The sequence below is a fragment of the Panthera uncia genome, chromosome B4, assembly GCF_023721935.1.
Source record: "Panthera uncia isolate 11264 chromosome B4, Puncia_PCG_1.0, whole genome shotgun sequence".
NCBI lineage: Eukaryota > Metazoa > Chordata > Mammalia > Carnivora > Felidae > Panthera > Panthera uncia.
In genome coordinates, this window is record NC_064809.1 from 113,363,970 (window position 1) to 113,383,613 (window position 19,644).

General features: G+C 42.5%; 1 protein-coding gene and 1 pseudogene across 1 annotated transcript in view; one reads left to right on the forward strand and one right to left on the reverse strand.

Moving 5' to 3' along the window:
- TMCC3 (transmembrane and coiled-coil domain family 3) overlaps window positions 1-19,644 on the reverse strand; it is a 270,963-nt gene that overhangs the window by 181,456 nt on the left and 69,863 nt on the right. The window lies entirely within an intron of this gene.
- LOC125918373 (ubiquitin-60S ribosomal protein L40-like) lies at window positions 1,150-18,605 on the forward strand (annotated as a pseudogene).

The window sequence follows — 19,644 nt, forward strand, 5'->3', positions numbered from 1 at the left end:
CTTCTCTCTCTCATGGGAAGTACCTGATGTGTGTAACTATAGGAAACAGTATTTACCATTAAATTACCAATTCCTGGAGGGCAGAGACCGCGTTTACCCACCTTTATACTCCTTCGATGGTCAACACAACCTACAGATTAGTTGTTCAACCAAATATGCTCCATGAATTTGATTCTTAAAAACAGTAACATATATAAGCATTGAAAAACATTAAGAGTTACCTTCTGGATGGTAGAACTAAGGTGATTTTTATTTGATTTTGTCTTTCCACATGGTTCCTGATTTTCTCTAGTGAACATGAATATAATTAGTCAGAAAGTTACCATTAAAAATAATATCTTGGGAGGGGCACCTGGCTGGTTCAGCCAGTGCAACATGCGACCCCTGATCACGGGGTTGTGGGTTTGAGGCCCATGTTGGGTGGGGAGATTACTTACAAATAATAATAACAATAATACAATTTCAGAATTCAAAGAGATTGCCTCCCTTACACATGGAAATTGAGGCTCAGAGAAGCTAAAAGACAAAGCCGCACAGCTTGCTAGGGAGAAAGCTGAAATAAATAAAACCCTCATTCGTGTTTCCCAGCCCAGTACTGGGCTGGAAAGTCCCACTGACCAAAGCCCTCACCGAGGCCATTCTGGGCTGTGGGCTCCTGTGATACAGCCCCTAACCCTGTTTGATCAGAACATCCCAGATTCCACCAGGAAGAAGGCTTATTATTAGACAGACTTCCTGCAAGAATCAGATGGCAAACTCAAATTGCATAATTAGAGGTGAGATTAATAAAGGGATTGTTTACAAAGGTGTGGGTAGGGTGTAGAGAAACTTCAAGAGGGAGTGCAGGCCTCAGGACTCATAACCAAAGGGACTCTCACCACCCCCAGGTCTGCCAGGTTGAAGGGAGGGAACATTTACTGACCCTGGAAGGAGTGAGTAAGATTGACAGAAGGTGAAACCTGTGGTCAAGGGACTCAGGAGCCAGAGGTGACTTAACAGATGAAGGTGGGGGAAAGTTACCCCAATACCACTCTTCTCCCTCCAACCACTCTCACTGGCCTCCCCACTGGGTGAAACCAATGGGCAACAAGAGGGTGAGAGAGTCTGTATCTGGTTCACACCAATTAACCTCCCAGGGCCCAGAGCAGGATGCGGAAGAGGGATCTGGAGCAGCCAGTGGAAGCTGTCCAGCACCTAGGGGCTCTCAGCCACCTTCCGGACTATATTGAGCAACGGCTTAACTGGACAGATACTCAGCAGTGCCAAGGATTCCAGCTCTCCAAACACTTCAATAAGCAGCCCTCTCTGCACAAAGACTTTCCAGGATTGTCCTTGACCCCTGTGATTGCTGGTCAAGTCCGGGGCAGCTGGTGCATTCGAGGACACTTTAGTAGTTGTTCTCTGGGTCTGAGCCTGCTCCCAAAGATCCTCCTCCCCAGACCTTGGGGAGAAGAATCACGTCCTTTTCCATCTACTCCCACATGCAACATACACCAAGTTTGTATCTCTGACTATGGTGGCTCAGAGCAGTCAGGGTGATCGGATCATGCCAGTTTTCAATTTAAAATCCTCTAGCAGTTTCCACCTCATTTAGAATAAAATCCAAAGTCCTAACATGGGCTGACTTGCACAGTCTTCAGTGATCTGGCTCCTGCCTACCTCTCTAACCTTATTGCCTGACTCACATGAGCAAACACTGGTATCTGCTGAATGAATTAAAGTACACATGCAGACAGGAGAAACAGAACAGCTTTGTTTCAGCTGAGCTCCACTCTTGAATTCTCATCTCACTGGTCCAAAGCACTTGACCAAGACCCTTAGGCAAGCTGTCCTCTTACTAGGTCTATTTTAATGCCTTTTCATAACTACAAAGGTAATTCACATTCACTGTAGAAAGTCTGGAAATACACAAAGAACAAAAATTTGAACATTAAAGTAATTCAGAGATAGCCACTGTCAACACTGTTTTTTATACATTTAATATACAAAATTGGAATTCTATTCTTACTGCTTTGTGACCCACTCTTTTAACAATGTGGCATTAACTAAACTGACTTCCAAAGCACATTGTTGTAAGACTGCACTGTGTCCCACCTTATGTCCAGACAAGCTGGTCACTACTTCCCTACACTGCTGGACAATTCATTTGTTTCCCCTTTTTTGGCTATCATAAAAAACAGTAATAAACATTCTTACACATTACGTACATTTCCATTACTAAATGCTCCAGATAGATTCCTATAAGTGGAATTGCTTGACAAATGGAAATATAAATTAGAGCAATTTTAAGTGTTATTAAATTGCTCTCCAGAGCAACTGGATCAATCAATACTCCCAGGATCAATACTGAAAGAATATTCATCTCCTTTTTCCCTAACACTGGGTGTTAATATATATATTCTGTTTACTTCTGATATGCAGCATTTGTCAATGGATGAATGGACAGATGCATGAATGGACAGAAGAACTGGATGGATGGATGGACAGACAGATGGATGGGTGGGTGGGATAAATAAATTTTGTCAAGGAGTATCATGAAAGACACAGAGTCACATGAACAAGTTGTCTTTTTCCAGTTTCTAGGACTCTCCTGAGCAGTTTGTGTGTTTACCATGGGCCCAGTCCCTCCTCCCTCATTAAATTCTGCTGAGCATCCCTTGACTTTTGGGCCTAGAGCATTAGGCTCACATCCCACCAGATCTGGCTCTCACTCCCATTTGGCACCAGCAGAAGAGATATTAAAATTACTAATTCTGGCTTACATGATGCTTACTGTCTCAAGTAGAACTAATTAATGTTTTAATAGCAGAGTAACAAGTCCCAGACTTCCCTCAGCAAAGCAAACCTGAAAGTAAACACCACACTGGATTTCTCCATAAGGATCCAAACCTACCAGCTGGAAAGATACAATCACCAGGGGCTGAATATGACCCAGAATCTGTGTTAAGAAAAATTTAACCCCATAATGCTGTGCTGGAGAGCTGCCGGATACCCACTCACCCCATGTGTTGACCCTAACTTGTCACTCCTCAGAAATCCCTATAGACAGGACCAGGTTTTGTTTGATGGCATAGCCCCTGTACTTGGCATGTTCGACATATGGTAAATACATATTAAATGTCTACTGAATAAGTAGAGGGAATGTGGGATAAGAAGATTCATGGAAGCCTGGTTACATGAGTGAGTGGCTATATACCTCATAAATTCTAGAATCTAGATTTGGACCTGTGTCAGACACAATCCCATTCACTTTCTCTGTGATATGTTGCTTTCCAGCATTAAAGTGTTCAATGCCCACAGTATGAGAATTTGTATTGCAATAAATAATCTGAAGCATAGTTTTGAATTTAAAATGCCTAATGGGGGGGCGCCTGGGTAGCTCAGTCGGTTAAGCATCCGACTTCAGCTCAGGTCACCATCTCGCGGTCCATGAGTTCGAGCCCCGCGTTGGGCTCTGGGCTGATGGCTCAGAGCCTGGAGCCTGCTTCCGATTCTGTGTCTCCCTCTCTCTCTGCCCCTCCCCCATTCATGCTCTGTCTCTCTCTGTCTCAAAAATAAATAAACGTTAAAAAAAAAATAAAATAAAATAAAACAAAATGCCTAATGGGTGCGTGGGTGGCTCAGTAGATTAAGCTTCTGACTTTTGATTTCAGCTCAGGTCATGATCTCACAGTTTGTGGGTTCAAGCCCCTCATCAGGCTCTGTGCTGACAGTGCGGGGCCTGCTTGGGATTCTGTCTCCTCTCTCTGCTCCTCCTCTGCTCGCTATCTCTCTTTCAGAATAAATAAATAAACACCTAAAAACAAATAAATAAAAATAAAATGCTTCAAATAATCAACTATATTTTACCTACTGTGAAGATGTTCTCATAGCAACATTCCCCTTGAACTTCTAAATGGTCTCTATAGGCTCAAAAGATATGGAAGTGAGAACAATTATGAACCCACAGTAAAATCATAGTTTCTTGGGATGGAAAGGCAGAGAGCAAAATGAACAAGGGACTCTCCAGTTTGCTCTTCTTTTTAATATGTACCCTCTTTGGCTGGAGACAGGAGTTAATTTTAATTACATAAGTTAATTATAATTAAGTACCAATATCAACTTATGGGCAAATATATCACATGAAGTTGTATAACTTATCCATTCATTTATCTGGTGTTAGGAAGTATGGAAATAAAGACCATAAGTTCCTTCCTATGTTCGTAAAGCTTATTGCTGACTAGTGAGATCCATAAGCAATCTACCATAGCATAACATGGTAAGAGCTAAAAGAGACCTATGCTCATGGTGTAACAGCAAGTTCTTTATCAGGTTTCTCTAGGAAGTGAGAAGTTGTGGCAATAGGAGAAAAGAATGGATTGAGGAAAAAAGAGGAACTATGAATTATGTTAGTTGAGAATATTAACACGACTGGTTACCTATTTACTGAGTGCCTTACTATGAACCAGGCACCTAAAACAACTCATTGAGGTAGAATCTATTATTATCCCCATTTTAGAGAAGAAGAAACTGAAGCTTAGATGGTTGAAATACTTTAACCAGCTAGGAAGTTCCTAAACAAGAATAAACTGGAAGTCAATGAAACTAGCGTACAACAATCATTGCCCCAAATAGTACTCAAAAATTAGTTATGCACCCATATTGATTATCTATTGCTACGTAACAATTTACTCCCAAAACTTAGGGGTCTAAAGCAACAAGCATTTATATAATCTCACAGTTCCTGTGTGTCAAAATTCAGAAGCAATTTAGCTGGGTTGCTCTAGCTCAGGATCTCAAGAGTCTGCAGTCAAGATACTAACTGGGGCAGTGTTCATCTGAAGGCTTGACTGGGGCTGGAAGAAGTACTTCCAAGATGGCTTAGTCTCGTGGCTGTTGGTAGGATGCCTCCATTCCCTTGCCAGGTGAGCCTCTCGGTAGGGTTGAGCATCCTCATAAAATGGTAATTGGCTTCCCCCAGAACTAGTAATCTAAAAAAAGAGCAAAATAGGGGCGCCTGGGTGGCTCAGTCGGTTAAGCCGCTGACTTCGGCTCAGGTCATGATTTCGCGGTCCGTGAGTTCAAGCCCCGCGTCGGGCTCTGTGCTGACAGCTCAGAGCCTGGAGCCTGTTTCAGATTCTGTGTCTCCCTCTCTCTGACCCTCCCCCGTTCATGCTCTGTCTCTCTCTGTCTCAAAAATAAATAAACGTTAAAAAAAAATTTCTTTTAAATAAAAAAAATAAAAAAAGAGCAAAATAGAGGCTGCAATGCCTTTATGACCTAGTCTCCAAAATCTAATGCCATCACTTCCTCTACTTTCTATTAATTAGAAGTGAGTCATCAAACACAGCCTATACTCAAGAGAAAGAAAGTTTATCTCAACCTTTTAAACTACGGAGATTTTGTGAATATATTTTACTAAGTTTATTTGAGAGAAAGAGAGAGCAAGCAGGGGAGGGGCAGAGAGAGAGGGAGAGAGAGAATCCCAAGCAAGCCGCACCATCAGCACAAAGCCCAACACAGGGCTCAATCTCATGAATCATGAGATCCTGACCTGAGCCGAAATCAAGAGTCAGACACTTAACCAACTGAGCCACCCTGGTGCCCTGTCAATATATTTTTAAACTATCACTATACTTCAGGCTGGAAACTAGAATCAATTGTGAGGACCCAATCCAGAGAAAAAGGTTTGCATTTCAAAAAGTGGGTGGCAAATAAATCAGATCTCAGATGCTGGGAAAAGAAAATGGCACCTACAGGCCAGCAAAGGGCTAGGAGTCTGCTCACATCCATTAAGTGCTGAAAGGGGTTGGGGGCTCAGTAAAATCCATAGTTTTAGAAACAAAAATATGAAGTGAAAACACACTTCTGTTATTAATTTCTTTTGGTTTTCCCTCCTGAGCACAAGTTCTTTTGAAACTGCCAATTTCCTGTTTAGATGTGCCTTAAGAAAGGGGTCTGGGCTAGAGAGAAAAGTAGAAATTGGGATCTCCAATGGGCCAGAGGAGGGGGGTGGCAGCAAGGACCAAAGGGAAGGTGACCAAGAGGGGAGAGGAGGAAGAACAGGGTCCCTCAGTAAGCTGCTCCCACCAGACTCTCCTTCAGGCCTCATACTTCTGAAAATTCTGTGCTCTGTTCAAAAGAGGGAGGCTCCTCCTTTTCAGAGCATAAAGGAATTGGATGGACATGAACCTCCTAGCACAGAAAGCCATTCACAGGATTTCACCAGTGCAAAATACAAAGCATGAAATGGTCTTAATGTTTTACAGGCAGCATTTGCACTGTGGAATTAGGGAAGAATTGAGGATGGAAAGCCAGGGGACAGTCAGCATCACGGCTAAATCAGTGATGTGGCAGTTGGACCTGGGTTCAAATTCCAGTGTGTCTCTTACTAGCTGTGACACCGTGGGAAAGTTCATCTTTCTCAAATTTGGTTTCCTCTTTGTAAAGATGGGAGTACTATTAATTTCCTCATAGCGCTGTGAGGTTTAATGAGAAATCTAAGAGCTTAATGAGTATCAGCTATTATTAACGCATGGCAGGGACAAGGCCATGAAAAGCTGACCTTGAGGAATAAAAACAGAGAACATTTGTTCATTTTCTGCAACTCAATGTACAGTTTATGAGAATCCTCTGGATCATTGTTCAGAGAATAGAAGGTGAACCACTACACCTCCTCTCCCTCCTCAACCTCTCTGAACTCCAATCTCTTTGCTCGCCAGGATAAGGGAGGGTCCCTACCACTCTGAGCTGCCATGGGAAAACACAAGGAGCTGCTGTCACCTGAACACCAGCCGCGTTTCCAGATACAGTAAGTCTTGGGAAGGTGCTGTAGCACAGATTTCCCATAGCGCTTCCATTCCCATCTTTATGAGACCCCGTGGGGCTTCTGTGTACAGCAATAGTCCCGTACGATGGCAGCTTTCCAAATTCCCAAAATTAGGTATAGGGGCACCACAACGGGGCTCCTGGAATTCTAGGGAAAGGGACCCTGGGACAGGTGTAAAGGTTGGTGAGGAGCCTCCCTGGAGCAAAGGGTGGGAAATCATCCCTACAGGACTATCATCAACTAAGCTTCACAACACAAGCCACAGAACAATACCAGCTCAAGGCCAGCAGGGTTGTGTGCTTGTGTCCAGCAGCACAGTTCCGAGGCCCTTACAAAGAAGAAAACAATTGTACAGGTATTATAAAGTACATGAAAAGAAGCTGATGAAAGAGTAACTGCCATTTCCCACCCTGCATGACCAAATGTGAACAGGTTAAATGATCATGTCGGTCTCTTGCTCCCACTTTCCAGTAGGGAAGGAGATGAGCTGACACCTCAGGCTGACCAGAACACCCATGTCAGAAACATTGGCTAAAATTTCCCTTCCAGATCTAGCCCTTTAATGTTTTCCACATCTCATTGGGGAAACACTCCTTGGTGTTCCTAAGCGCCTTGCGAGCCAACCAGGTAACCTGAGGCCCATGCAGCCTCACTCAGTTAATAAGTGAAGCACTCTCCTAAAAGCAGGTAAGCCCAACTTTATGAAGGGTCAATCAGCAAATCTAAAACTTTCATAAACTATTCACACCTCTCTGGAACTTAAATAGGACTTCCAGAGAACAGTATGAGGGACTTAGTACTTAATTACAAACCTTGCTTAGAAAATCAATTTATTCTGGATTCTTGAAAGAAAAATAGAGTGTGTTGGTATTTACTTTTAATAATAAAACTGCTCAGCATCTTAAGACTGTCTCCGGCCTCCACTGGACACACTGCCAGCTACACGTGGTCACACACCCATAAGGCTTCTGAGACTGATTCTGGGCCACCAGCCTTGGCCCTTACCAAGCAGCCATGAAAATTTGAAGTTCTCTGGCAATATCCTCTACAGCCTCAGTAACAGTAATAGCAACAACTCCCAACACTTACTGAGCCTTTACTATGTGCCAGGCAGTGTTCTCAGTATTTATGAGTATTAAATCTTTCCAAAATTTTCACAGCTACCCTGAAGGGTAGGTTCTAATATAATCCCTGCATTTTACAAATGCAGAAACTGAGGCATGGAGAAGATAAATAAGGAAGCTGTCCAAGGTCCTACAACTGACAAGGCTGTAAATCAGGGGTCCAAGCCCACAGTCTCAGATGCTGTGCACCTGCCACTGTGTTATTCAAACTGGCTTGCTGCATTCTGTATGTCTTCCTGGTGCTTCTCACGACACTGCAGGATGAAGCTCCTCTCCCCTCACTGGCATCCTAGCAAAACACCCGTCTGGCTTAGATTGGGGTCATCTAATAATACCCAGTGTCTACACCTCAGTTGTTTCTACACTGGAAAGGATGGCTGTTTCATGCTTTTTTTTTCTTTTTAACCCAGACTCTCTTAGATTTCTCACCCCACACTCTTTTTTTTTTTAATTTTTTTTAATGTTTATTTAGTTTTGAGAGAGACAGAAGACAAGCAGGGGAGGTGCAGAGAAAGAGGGAGACACAGAAACCAAAGCAGGCTCCAGGCTCTGAGCTGTCGGCACAGAGCCCAACACAGGGCTCAAACCCATGAACCACATGACCTGAGCTGAAGTCAGATGCTTAACTGACTGGTGCCCCTACTTTCTTTTTTTTAAGTTTATTTATTTATTTATTTTTAAGAGAGAGCAAGCAGGGAAGGGGCAGAGAGAGAGAGAGAGAGAGACAGAGAGAGAGAGACAGAGAAGGAGACAGAATCCCAAGCAGGTTCCACACTCTCAGTGCAGAGCCCAATCCGGGGGTCCATCCCGCAAACCATGAGATCATGACCTGAGCTGAAATCAAGAGTCGGACACTTAACCAACTGAGCCACCCAGGTGCCCTCTCACATGCTGTTTTCTAGTGATGACCAAAACTTCATTTCCCTCAAGGAGAGTAAAATAGTAGAACATGTGTATTGAAGACAAAAAGCTAGGTTTCACCTGCCCTTCTACGAGTTCCCAATGAGTGACCTTGGGCAAGTTATTTAACATCTCTGAGTCTTGGATTTTTTTGTCTGTAAAATATGAGTAACTACATTTATCTTTTAATATTATTATGAGAAACAAAGGATAGAAAGTATATAAAGCACCTATGATAAGCAGTAAAGAGTAACTCCCTAAGGTTCTTTCCTGTTCTTAAAGTCTATAACTATTTGAGTGTTATTGTTTGGGTGGTTATATTATCTCCAAGGAAGAAAAGGCTTAGGTTTGTGGGCTTATTTCATTCTAAAGTATGTCCCTTGGGTGTGGAAAATCAACAAGCGACTTTCCATTACCTACCAGTCAAGCAGCCCTGAGTTCTAAGGCCAAGGAACTTAGTTAGATCCCAGGGAGCAATAAAACACCTGTGCATGGAAAGAAAACCAAGTGTTCCAAGAGGCGAACAACTGAACAGGACACTTCCCACTGAGCCCTGTGTGAGGTTAGAGGAGAGACATTTTTGAGAAAGAACAGTTTGGAACAGGCAGAGAGGACGGGGAGAAAAATTCCAGGAAGGGCTCAGAGAGAGAGAGGGAGCAAGCAGCAAGGTCTGAGATAGGAAGAAGGAACGTCACCCAATGTATGCAGTCAATCCTAAGGCAGCCGGCTGGGCAACAGAGCTTATGGTAGGAAGTCAGGATTAAATAATTAGTTGATGGTGGACACATTATCATTGCATTCCGCTAAACCATTTGCCAAGTGCTTCACGTGTGCGACCCTTACTTAATCCTGACCAGGGCTGTGTTAAGCTGGCATTCCCTCTATTTTGCAGTTGAGAAAACACAGCAATTCACATTATTTCCACATCTGATCCTCAAATATAATTCCGAGAGATGGCCAGAGCAGTTGTTATCTCCATTTCAGAAAAAGGCAAATTAAGGCTCAGAGAGCCCAGTCATCTAACCCAGGTGGTTCTCAACACTAAAACTAAAGATCCACCACCACCTTTTCGTAATCAGTATTTACAATACCACCTTTATTAACCTGAAGTGAATAAAACTCATAAATAATGTCATACCCATAACTGTAACAACTAAAACTGCTCCCACAAATATCCAAAGTAGGGGACAGGATTCCTTAGGCTAAGACTCCTCCAAGTCAAAGGCAGGGCCTGGTCTCAAACTCGGCTGTCTGGACTTCTGGAGCAAGACCCTTCCTCCTTGAGAAGGTGGGATGTGGCCAGAACAGAGGACACAGACGGGAAGGGTAGATACCCGTACTGTCAGGCCTTCAGTTTCTTACCCCCCTCACGATGGCCACCAGTGCTATGATGGCAACAACAGCCGGCACATCCACTTAACTCCTCCATTGTTTAATCTCTCAAACTCATCTTGCTGAAACAGAAATTAAACCTTTGTCTTCTGCTCTCTGATGGTAAATATTCCACCGTCTACTTCTAAGAGCAATAGCCAAAAAAAGTAGCAACTTGAGAAAAATCACTTACATTCTTCGTGGCCAGCGCAAATCATGCTACAGTAGGAAACAAGACGTCAGGAAACAAGGTATTTGTTTTAAAAGTGCGTGCGCGGCTCTGGATTAGGTTTATCTTTCTCTTGGTTAAAGCACTAACAGAACTGATGTCTTTGATCTACCCCGCCAACAAAAACCAAAAAGTCATTCAGAGCTCGCATTCCAGAGGTGCCTTTGGGAGACTCTGCACTGACAAATTTCATGCACAGATTGTCAGGAAGAAAAGTCAAACGTTATTTTCATGCTTGTGGTTTAATTCTTGTGCTTTAACCATGTTGGCATGCTTATAAACCTATGTCATGAGCAATCAAACAGTAAGCGGCATGCATTTTTCTCAGCGGGTTGTGTACATTCTTTTAGCAGACATTAAAAAATAAAACAAAGTTACCGCACGGAAACTGCTTTTCTATGGCTCACATCTTTAAGTTCTACATAGAATTATTCACACAGCAAACGATTACTAAGCACCTACACAGTGCAAGGCACTGTGACAGATTTAAAGCAGGCACTGGTCTTCCCACAATTCCTCAATCAATGAGCCAGGTACCTAGATACAAATCCCAGCGGGGGGGTGGGGGGGGCGCTGTGTGCGGGGCCGGATGGGAGGGCAATGGGAACTAAGAGTTAAAGGAGAGGCCGGCAGAGTTTGGCCACATGTTAACCAAAGCCAGGAATAGTGCAGATAAATAAAATCTACATACAATCCCAAATTTAAATTAACAGGTATTTTCCAAGGCATAACAAGCAAATCTCTCTCAATTAGCCTTAACCACACCTGCTGGTAGACTAAGAACAACTTATTAGAGAGAAGAGGGACTGTTGGTTTATAAAAAGTCAGTTGAGTATTAGGGGCCAAACACCAACTGAAGAAGAGAATCATGTGCGAAAAGGAGGTAACTGCAGGCGGGAAGTGCAGACATGCAGTCATACGGGTGCCCACCGCCTCGCCTACAAAGTCAGAGGCAGAAAGGCTTACATGCCAAGGGAAAGACGGAAAAAAAATATCTTTAAAGTTCGTTAAAGTTCTGTGATGCAAAGCTCAATTTCATTAATCGTCTCTATTTGTAAAAGGAAAAAAATGCTACATTTTTAGGAAATGGATAAATATTGTCAAAAATCTGTTTTATTTCTTGCAACCATGGGAAACAAAACAGTTTAATTTTCTTTTTTCTTCATAGCTCCTTTTTTTTTTTTTTTTTTTTTTTTAGGTATTATGTATTTTTTTTGAGGTGTGGGCAGAGAGGACAGGATTGGAAGTGATACTGCACTGACAGCAGTGAGCCCAGTGCAGGCTCCAACGAACGCAAACCATGAGATCATGAGCCGAAGTCGAACGAACGCTCAAACGACACACCCAGGAGCCCCTTCTTTCCTATTTTCAATGGCAAGTCTCTAATCTATCCTTATTCTATTTTATGGAGGGTGAGAAAAACGACTGCTTTAATGATAGCACATCATCCTGTGGAATGCTAGGATCCCACCGCTTAAAGTTTTTAACACCTTTTTTAAAAAATTTTTAAAAATGTTTATTTTTTTAATATAATTTATTGTCAAATTGGCTTACATACAACACCCAGTGCTCATCCCAACAAGTGCCTCCTCCATGCCCATCACCTATTTTCCCCCTTTTCCCCCACCATCCACCCTGTTTGTTCTCCATATTTAAGCGTCTCTTGCGGTTTGCCTCCTTCCCTCTCTTTTTGTAACTATTTTTTCCTCTTCCCCTCCCCCATGGTCTTGTTCAGTTTCTCAAGATCCACATATGAGTGAAAACATATGATACCTGTCCTTCTCTGACTGATTTCACTCAGCATAATACCTTCCAGTTCCATCCACATTGCTGCAAATGGAATGATTTCATTCTTTATTTTTTGAGAGAGGGAGACAGCATGAGCCCGGGAGGGGCAGAGAGGGAGAGGCACACAGAATCTGAAGCAGCCTCCAGGCTCTGAATTGTCAGCACAGGGTCCGACATGGGGCTCAAACTCACAGACTGCAAGATCATGACCTGAGCCAAAGTCAGACGCTTAACCAACTGAGCCACTCAGGTGCCCTGTCACCTTTATTGAGATATTACTCATATACCATAAAGTTCACGATTTAAAGTATACAACTCAATAATTTTTAATGTATTAATATATTACAATCCTCACCATGATCTAATTTTAGAATATTTTCATCATTCCCAAATTAAATCTTAACACACATATTAGCAATCGCTCTCCATTCTCCCCTGACACCTGCCCACTTCCCCCGCCCTAGGAAATTATTTATCTATTTTCTGTTTCTATAGAGTTGCCTAGTCTGGACATTTCATATAAACAGAATCACACACTATGTGGTCTTCTGTGACTGGCTTCTTTCACATAGCATAATGTTTCTGACGTTCATTCAGGTTATAGAATGTATCAGTATTTCTTTTGACTGCCAAATAATATTCCATTATAAAAATATACCTCATCTTATCTGTATACCAGTTGAAGGACATTTGGGCTATTTCCAGTTTTTAGATATTATGATTAGAGTTGCTATGAATATTTTCAGACAAGTTTTTATATGGACATCTTTCACTTCTCTTGGATATATACTACCTAGGAGTGGAACTGCCGTGTTATATAGCTTTATGTTCAGCATTTTGAGGAAGTGTCAAACTGTACTCCAAAGTGGCTGTCCCATTTCCCATTCCCACCAGAACTCCACTTTCTCCACATCCTTGCCAACACTTGTTGTCTTTGTTTATTATTGTCATCCTAGTCGACGTGTTTGGATCTGTATGCCATGATAAGTAACGGTGTTGAGCATTTCTTTGTACTCGTTGGCCACCATTTGTATATCTTCAGCAAAATGTCTACTTAAGTCCTTTGCCCATTTTTAACTGGATTATTTGGGGGGTGCTCCTTGTTATTGTTGAGTTATAAGGGTTCTTTACATATTTTAGAAATAAGTCATTGAGATATGTGATTCACAAATACTTCCTCCCACCCTATGAGTTGTCTTTTCATTTTCTTGATGGTGTCCTTTGAAGCACAAATTTTTAATTCTGATGATGCTAAAGGATTTTTAAGTTGCTCTTGGATGCATACCCTTTGCAGAGGGGGCGGTGAAATTAAGAGGCGGGCCTATTTCTACACCCATATTCATAGCAGCGTTTTCACAAAGCTAAAAAAGCACAAAGTGCCCTTTGACTGATGAATGCATAAATAGACATAACTCAACCTTAAATAGCAAGGACATTCTGACATATGCTACAACATGAATGAAACTTTAAGATACTATGCTAATGTGAAATAAGCCAGTCAAAAAAGGACAAATACTGCACGATTCCACCTAAAATAGTCAAGTGCGTACATTCATAGAGACAGAAAGCAGAATGGTGTGAAAGCAGACAGGGGCCGCAGGGAGGGGATGCAGGAGTTACTGTTTAACGGGGACAGAGTGTCATCAGTTTGGGAAGATGAAGGGTTCTGCAGATGGATGGTGGGGTCCCTGAACAACAATGTCACTGTACTTAACGCCCCTCAACAGTACACTTTAAAAATAGTTAAATTAGCTAAACAAACAAACAAACAAACAAACCTGAGGGCAGCAGTTAGTTAGTTCCCCATCCTTGGCTTCTGGTTTCATCACCTTGCTCTTTCCTGGCAATTTCTATGCCAATAGGTAAATAGGCCAATAGCACAAAAGTGAAAGGCTCAAACAATCTAAGAATGAGCAGCCTTCCAAGTTAAATGAGACAGCAGATGATTCCTCCTGTTGATGCCCATATTTGATTGAGGAGGCTCTATACAATGTCAAGGACTGCACTGAATGTTGGGGATTCAAAGATACAGAAAATGAGGACCCTGTGCCCTATAGGAATTTACAGTTAAGAAATAATTTTCAATCCCATGAATGGAAGTCAATTAATTCAACCTCTCTGAATGACAATTCGGTAAAGGCTGGACTGAACAACGATGCATCAGTCTGACTACCCAGGAAGCTCTAGTTTCTTCCCTCCTCTGACACGACAGCACATCTTTTGACAATACGAAGAGCCGAAACCGCTTATTTATCCTATCCATTAAATACGAAAAGAGGGTAATTATGTAATTTGGGATCCAGGCAGTCATTTTTCTGAATGAATTTATGCATATGTGTGTTCGCAACTATCTCATTTTCCTCCTGACTGCATGGAAAAGGTCACTGCGGTCTATTAGTACACAAGTGGATTCATACTGTGGAATCATTAACAGCAGAGCCATCCCACTGAGAAGTAAGAGGAAATGTCACATATGACCAAAGGCTAAATTATCTATTAAATCAAGTCTTTGAAAATTACAGACACATTTAGTAGGTGCAAGCCTATGCCAGAACAAGAAAAATTCTAGCAGACTAGTCAGAATAATCTGTGCCAAAAAACAACTTTTAAAAAGTAACAAAAACATCTTTTGGACAGCAACAGGAGTTCATTCAACAACTCAACAAATATTTATTCAGCATCTCTTATGTGCCAAGCGCCGTGCTAAGTTCTAGGGCTATGATAAAGAATGAGACTCAATCTTTCCACAGGACCTCAGTGTCTAACCATGGGAGATAAATATCACGTTCAGGAAGATGTGATAAATGCTGTGAGAGAAGATATATACGGTGCTATGGTGGCAACAGGATCATGGAATGGCACAGAGAAATCAAGGAATGCTTGCCGGAGAAGAGGAAACTCAGGGTGCATAGAAGCAGCTAGGCCAAGAAGGTAGAGGGAGGGCTGGTGTTCCCGGAAGAGAGAACAGCACATGGAAGGAGACGGCACAGGTGAGATGCTGGGCCGTAGAGTCAGGAAGATCCAGGATACGTTGCAGCTCCACCACTGGTTACATAAGTGACCCTGCAAGTTAATTAATCGTTTCCAGCCTCATCTTTTTTATCTGTAAAATGGAAATAGCAAATTGTACCTCCTCATAGGGGATTCGATGAGGTAAGCACATAAGCAAAGCCTAATAAACACAGCTATTCTCATCAAGATGATTTTAATACAAAGGGGTACAAGAATTGAGAAAAACATTTGATCTTTGCACTTTGCCTTGAATTTGATCTCAACTTTCAGCCTTATCGTCCAATATTCACGTCCAATAAAATGATGATGTCTGGGAATGTAAACTGATGTAATCTCTTATATATAAATACACGTGTTACAGCTAGGGTTAGATTCATTTGTGAGGAACCAAGACCCAAAATGATGACTTTTGTATGTCAAAGTCCAGAGGTAGGCAGTGCAGCACCAAGGAAGCCAGCTCTGGTCCATAAAGTCCTCACAGAACCAAAAGTCCTCCAGGACACGGTGCCCACATCCTTCGAGGAGGCCCTTGTTCTCATGATCCAATGTGGTGGCTAGAGCTCGGGTGACCATAACTGTGTTCCAGGCAGAAGGATGGAGGAAGAGGTAAACAAGAAAGAGAAGGCAAAGGGCACACACCAGTTTTTCAAAAGGATCTGAGAGGTTCCCCAACAACCCTTGCACTCACATTCTATCAGCCAGAACTAGCCACCTAACCTCCTCTGGTGACCAGGAAGGCTGGGAAACATAGTCTTTATTCTGGACGGCTATGTACCAGCTAAAACTGGTGGGTTCTGAAAAAGAGAGAATGAATGTTGAGCACAACCGGCAGTTGCTCCCACAACATTCCATATACCAGAAACTCAAAATACAATAAATGGATATTTTAAAAGGAGGGCATCACTGACATCACTAAATGCTAATTATGAGAATTTGCTGCCAGGAATGCCAAGCCTATCGGGAGAACTGGATACACAGAGGTGAGCCACAAAGGAGATGGAAAGAGCTGTTCATAAGTTGCTTGGAGATAACTAGTTTATCAACAGCTCTTTTTCTCCTCTTTGTGGGTGAGAATGTGAAAAAGTTAACTGATGCTTTCAGAGAATAATACAATGGTCAAGGTAGGCATATTCTTTGATCTAGTAAACCCATCACCTGTATTTTCTTCAACAGTGAAATGTACTATATGCACATATGTTTGCTGAAAAATATTCACTGAGAAAACAGATACTTAAATATACTGTAGGACTGAATTACCATACAAAACACTGGCATATATTATATAGCCATTAAAAATTAAAAAAACATGTATGGGGTGCCTCAGTCGGTTAAAAGTCCAACTCCTGATTTTGGCTCAGGTCATCATCTCGTGGTTCTTGAGTTCAAGCTCCAGTATACTGGGCTCTGTGCTGACAGTGCAGAGCCTACTTGGGATTCTTTCTTCCCCTCTCTCTACCCCTGCCCCCACTGGTACACACACACTCTCTCTCTCAAAATAAATACACTTAAAAAAATGTTCAAAAATTTTCTTCTGAAGCAAACAGAAATTTTTTTGATTATACTACTTTAGATTATTATAGATGTACATTAAATGTATAAAGGTGTGGACATGAATTTAACTTTTTAACACTGACAGACTGATTAAGGGTTCCAATCCCCAGCCCAGTGAAAAGCTAGATGGGTTTATATAAAGTTACAGGGATTTAAAAAATATAAATAATCCTCTGTTCTGTGTTCTCAAAGAACAACAACAACAAAAAAATGTCATCAACAGTGCAAACTTAGTTAAAATGACATCATGTATGACTTTAACCACAATAGTAACTAACTACAAAGCTGACTATTCTGAATTCACCTCCTTTCCTGTCTCTGTATCCTTGATGGAACTAATGAGTAGATTACTGACAATATGGAAACTACAAAGCAAAGAAGTAACTATAACAGTTAAAAAAAACAACAGGGGACATAAGTAAACCAAATGATCAAAATAAATCCTCAGTTTCAAAATAATAATAATTAAAACTGCAATCTTTTCTTTTTTTATTAACTAAAAAACTTTTTTTTTTCTTGTTTTATTTTATATTTGAGAGAGACAGAGCGCAAGCAGGGGCGGGGCAAAGTGACGGAGACAGAATCTGAAACAGGCCCCAGGCTCGAGCTGTCAACACAGAACCCGAGGTGGGGCTTGAACTCAATGAGCAGTGAGATCATGACCTGAGCCGAAGTCAGACGCCTAACTGACTGAGCCACCCAGACGTCCCTATTTTTTTTAATGTCTACTTATTTTTTGAGAGAAAGAGAGAGAAAGAGAGACAGTGTGAGCTGGGGAGGCGCAGAGAGAGGGAGACACAGAATCCGAAGCAGGCTCCAGGCTCCGAGCTGTCAGCCATCTCACAGAGGCCATCCAACAGAGACAGTGAGATCATGACCCAAGCCGAAGTGAGACGTTTAACCGACTGAGCCGTCCAGGCGTCCCCAAACTGCAATCTTTTAGAAAAGGGTTGCTTCCTCTGAAAAACTCACATGCTCTCTTCTCTCCAAGAGTGTGAGTTACGTACCTTATCATGACTCCCTTTGGCCATGGCTGCCAGGAAGTTCTCCATAACAATCAAAGAGCCTACCTTCGCTCTTTCTCTTCAATGAGGCAGCTGAGCGGTTTGGCAGTGGCGGTGGCCTTGTGCAGATGCAGAGACACAGATCTTTGTGAAGACCCTGATGGGCAAAGCCACCACCCTTGAGGTCAAGCCCAGTGACACCACTGAGAACGTCAAAGTCAAAATCCAAGACAAAGAGGGCACCCCACCTGTCCAGCAGCATCTGATTTTCGCGGGCAAACAGCTGGAGGCTGGCCACACTCTGTCAGACTACAATATCCAGAAAGAGTCCACCCTGCACTGGTGCTTCGCCCATGGGGCGGCATCATGGAGCTTTCCCTCCACCAGCCGGCCCAGAAACACACCTGTGACAAGAGGATCGGCTGCAAGCCTCATGCTCACCTGCACCCTTGCGCGATCAACTGCCGCAAGAAGAGCAGCGGCCACACCGACAACCTGCACCCCAAGAAGAAGGTCAAGTAAGGTCCCTCCACTGGCTCTTCCTTTGCCCACGGGGAAGCCTCCTGCCTGAGCCCCAAGGCCCTGGGGCCTCAATAAAGTTTCCCTTAAGCACCATGGACACATAACAGTTTGCATTCTCTTTCCCTTGGTTCTGATTTTTCATTTTCCAGACCCACTTCATTAATGTCATTATTATACATCTGTTGAAAATCACTTCAATTTTTTTTTAAAGGAGTAGCATAAGTCAAAGAAATTCTCTAGAATCTTTTACGTTCCATCAAAAATTGCATATACTTTAGCTCCTCCTAAGAGAGCTCGTCAGAGCTATCCACTATTCCCAAGCTCCTATGACATGCACTTTTTTTTCCACTGGGATTAGTCTGGTATTCAAAGGCCATAGAAGTTTTATTCGTTATAGAACAGATACTGCTTGACTTGGCCAAGCCGGCTGCTGCCTTCATCATCACCACAAAGAGACATTCTGCCTTAACACATAAACACCATGTTTCATCCCGATACCGTGCCTGCGGTTACAAAGTGATCGCTATCATTTTCTCAGCAGAAAAAGTACATTCTATTGCAATTCTCCATCACAGATATTTCAAGCCACCTAATATATGCCCCCTTAAAACACTGAACTAGCTGCCTTTGTAAAAGACTGTTGATTTTTATCCTGCATGAATTTTACAAGATAGACAACAAAGGTAAAAAATACCAGGAGATTCAACAGCTCTCTCTGGTTTTATTTAAAGGAAAAATTATTCTTTTCTCTCTACAAGGACATCTTGTTTTTCCTTTCCTATCCATACCACCATTTCACGTTTTGAAAATCACATAATATACAAATAATCCCAAACCCAGCAAAACGCAAGGTTCTCATGGAAATTAACTCTTGTAGCCCAAAGGGAGGATTTCTGATACACTGTTTCATGGCACGTGCATTTATAAATTCTCTCAGGAATATCTGTCAAGCACCTGCTGTGTGCCTGGCACCAGGCAAGGTCTACACTCTACCTGCCCTTTTCCTACACAATGCCGTTGTGGGGAACACAAACACATCGGCCGAGTTGATTTTCTGCTTGCTCACTACGGTACGGTTGCACCGGCTTAAGTTTTTAAGGATTCTTGTACCTCCAGCCTCTTCAGTGTTCTCACGCAACCGGCGTCTTCTCCGGCACCCAGACCTCCCCCATGAATTCATGCCTGCACACCAGCAACTCTTGGGGCACTGTTCCAGTGCCGCGGCCCGTAGCAGTTACGGGGTGGTACCTGTTTTGTACCAGCTGGTAAGTATCTGCAACAGCGTCCCTGGTGGGCTCCACCTTATTCCAGGTTTGGCCCACAGAGCCAACGCTG